The sequence below is a fragment of the Capra hircus genome, chromosome 18 (genome assembly GCF_001704415.2).
Source record: "Capra hircus breed San Clemente chromosome 18, ASM170441v1, whole genome shotgun sequence".
NCBI lineage: Eukaryota > Metazoa > Chordata > Mammalia > Artiodactyla > Bovidae > Capra > Capra hircus.
The window spans coordinates 22,469,966-22,473,790 of NC_030825.1; positions in this window are offsets into that span (position 1 = coordinate 22,469,966).

Here is a 3,825-nt window from a genome sequence, read left to right on the forward strand (position 1 = left end):
GATAATGTATGAGCAACAGATGTGTTTGTCAAGGGCAGTTTCCCCAGGCAGGAGCATCGAAGCAGGCTCATCCTGAGTCTCCACACCTGGGCTCCTCTTCTGTTTAAAACTCTGATAGAGGCTGATGTCCAAAACACCAGGAGGGCCCCTCACAACTGCTATCTAATTCCTGCTGGAAGGAGGAAGGAATGGCTCCCAGGAGCACAAGGGAAGGATGTCCCCAGTGGGTAAAGTGATACCAACTCCTACTCCCAATGAAGGCAACAGGAGGGAGCAAGGTCTGACACAAAGAAGACCCCCTCGCCCCATGAGTTTCTCTATGTGTCCCCTCTTACAGCTGGGAAGTTTTTACCACTCGTGTAGTCATGATGAGTTTGGGGGAAGAATGAGAAATGTGTAAACATTGGCAACTGCCCTAGAATCTTCTCCTTGGGAAATAAGAAGCTTCACAAGGTATAAATTATGGAAATCATGACTAGGGTCCAGAGATAAGAATACACCACTCTTATGCAGACACTGCTTTATCTTGTGTCCATGGGAGACCTGATGAATTGATTACAATGTATTTAATATTTTCTCATGATTCCAAGGTAGGGCTTCAGATCTTTTAAAATTTATTCTCTAGTACATTCACAGGGAAAAAATACAAAAGTATATACTCGAGAAATGTCCCTCCCACCCCTGGTCCCAGCCACCCAGTTCCCTTCCCCAGACTCAGACCAAGGTGCTCAGACTCAGAATCTTTTATGAGACTATATTCAAGGCATCCAATAGCTTTGGAAGGATGGGGATCAGGAGATGAAACTGATTTCCCATTTAGAATCTAGTCTTTCAATCTCAGAAAAGTGGTCCAGCTACATTTTTCTGGTTCTAGTCTCTGTCACCCAGTGGTCATCTGGGACAGAAATGACCTGGCTCTGATTAGATTAGCTTCATGATAACAGTTTCAGTTGGGCATCTCTGTGCCCAACACCCTGAGGAAAGTCTGGGTTTCCCAGAAGCTGAGATCCACTGAGCAGGAGCAATATTGCTGGGCAAGTCTTTGCCAACTAGGCCGTCTCATGGACTGTCTGAGTCCTTCTCTAGGAGATGAGGGTCAGATGCCAAGCTGGAGCATTTCACTGGCTTTGGGGTTTTTTGGTTTGGTTTCGACTGTGCAGGCATGTGGGATCTTAGCTCGCTGACTAGGGATCGAACCCATGCCCTTTTGCGTTGGAAGCTCTGAGTCTTAACCACTAGACACCCAGGGAAGTCCCCCTGGGCGTTGGATGTCAACAAAGTCTTGAGAAAGCAAAAGACAGAAGAGCAAGCCCGAGCTCTTCTCCCCATTCTGGTATCTCTTAGTTGTGTGACATTGGGAATGATGCGTCTCACTTCTGCTGTAAGATGAGGGGGCTGCCTGTTGAAGAGAAGAAGCGGAGTGGTTGCATCCTTGGACCTTAGAGCAGGGCTTCTAAGTGAGAATCTCGTCTCTAGGGCTCCCAGTCTCGTGACCCTGTATAAGACACATAAGCTCTCGTAAGCTTTGTGTTCCCCTAAGTAAAGGGAGGATCATAGTACCTCCTCCTGGGGTTACTGCAGAATTAAATGGGCTCCCAATCCACTTAAACTGTGTGTCATAATACCTAACACATGGTACGCACTCAATAAATGTTCACTGGTCTTATTTTATGATGACTTTCAAAGTGGCAATGGATAGTAAAGGGAATAGACTGAGGAATTAACTACCTATTTTTATGCCAAAATGACTGATGACAACCAGTCACTAAGTTGTTTGAAACTTCTCAATTTGCTGTTGCTGCCATTGTACCATCCAATGGCAGTAACGTTAATTTTAAATCAATGATTCAATTTAGAGGTGTGGGTGACGGTAAGCTGCTTCCACCACAATAAAGTTTCAAAATCACTTGGATTAAAAGACAAATAAGAAAAGGTCCATAGGGAAGCCAGGCATTGGATTCTTACATGCTGAAGATGGAGTCAAGGTTTCTGCCCTTTGTAGGCAAAATATGGGAGACCTATCTGATGGTAGGAGGGTTTGACCCCCGTGTTATCAAAGTAGCATTAGAACTTCATTAAGAAATTTTCCAAGAAGTCCCATCAGTGTCTCTGCTATGAGTTGAAATATGTCCCCCAAAGAGACATTGAAATCCCTACCCTCAGTACCTGTGACTATGACCTTATTTGGAAATGGGGTACATATAATCAGGTTAGGATGAGGTCGTACTGAACTTGGCCCCTCATCCAATATAACTTGTGTCCTTATAGGAAGAAAAAAGACACAAACACATTGGGAAAATGCTATGTGCTCATGGAGCAGAGAGCAGAGTGATACATCTTCAAACCGAGGAATGCAGGCAAATATCAGAAGTTAAGAGAAAGACTAGGGCATATTTTCACTTAGATTCTTCAGTGAGAGCATGGCCCTACCAACACCTTGTTTTCAGACTTTGGCCCCTAGAACTGTGGAGAGAATACATTTTTCTTGTTTGAAGTCATCTTAAGTTTGTGGTATTTTGTTATAGCAGCCTGGGAAACTAATATAATCTGATTATGATCAAGCGGAGGTTTGGGGAGAAAAATCATGGGAGAATTAAAGAGATTCAGTCTTTGGAGCCACATGTAACTCTTCTCATTTGCACATATTCAGGTAATTATGCATGAAAGGACTTATATATATATTTTTAATTGGAGTATAATTGCTTTACAATGTTGTGTTAGTTTCTGCTGTACAATGAAGAGAAATCAGCTATATATGTATACATATATCCCCTTCCTCTTGGGCCTCCCTCCCATCACCCTGCCATCCCCACCTCTCTCAGTCATCAACAGAGCACCAAGCTGAGCTCCCTGTATTATACAGCAGCTTTCCACTAGCTATCTAGTTTAAGTGAAAGAGGGAAAGCGAAAAAAGTTGGCTTAAAGCTCAACATTCAGAAAGCGAAGATCATGGCATCTGGTCCCATCACTCCATGGGAAATAGATGGGGAAACAGTGGAAACAGTGTCTGACTTTATTTTGGGGGGCTCCAAAATCACTGCAGATGGGGACTGCAGCCATGAAATTAAAAGACGCTTACTCCTTGGAAGAAAAGTTATGACCAACTTAGATAGTATATTCAAAAGTAGAGACATTACTTTGCAGACTAAGGTCCATCTAGCCAAGGCTATGGTTTTTCCAGTGGTCATGTATGGATGTGAGAGTTGGACTGTGAAGGAGGCTGAGCGCCAAAGAATTGATGCTTTTGAACTGTGGTGTTGGAGAAGGACTCTTGAGAGTCCCTTGGACTGCAAGGAGATCCAACCAGTCCATTCTGAAGGAAATCAGCCCTGGGATTTCTTTGGAAGGAATGACGCTAAAGCTGGAACTCCAGTACTTTGGCCACCTCATGCGAAGTGTTGACTCATTGGAAAAGACCCTGATGCTGGGAGGGATTGGGGGCCAGGAGAGAAGGGGACGACCGAGGATGAGATGGCTGGATGGCATCATGGACTCGATGGACGTGAGTCTTGAGTGAGCTCCGGGAGCTGGTGATGGACAGGGAGGCCTGGCGTGCTGCGATTCATGGGGTTGCCAAGAGTCGGACACGACTGAGCGACTGAGCTGAACTGAACTGACTGAGTGCAAGTGTGTCAATCCCAATCTCCCCATTCGTCCCAACTGTGTCCGCACGGCCATTGTCCCCACTAACCTCACTCCCATTTCAGGGTCCCTCTCTCTGTCCTCACACTGGGAAAGCTTTGTCCCAGATCTTAGCATATAATCTCTCTTCTTGCACTCAGCTTGACTTCCTCAGAGAGGCCTTCGTGGACCATCCTCACCACA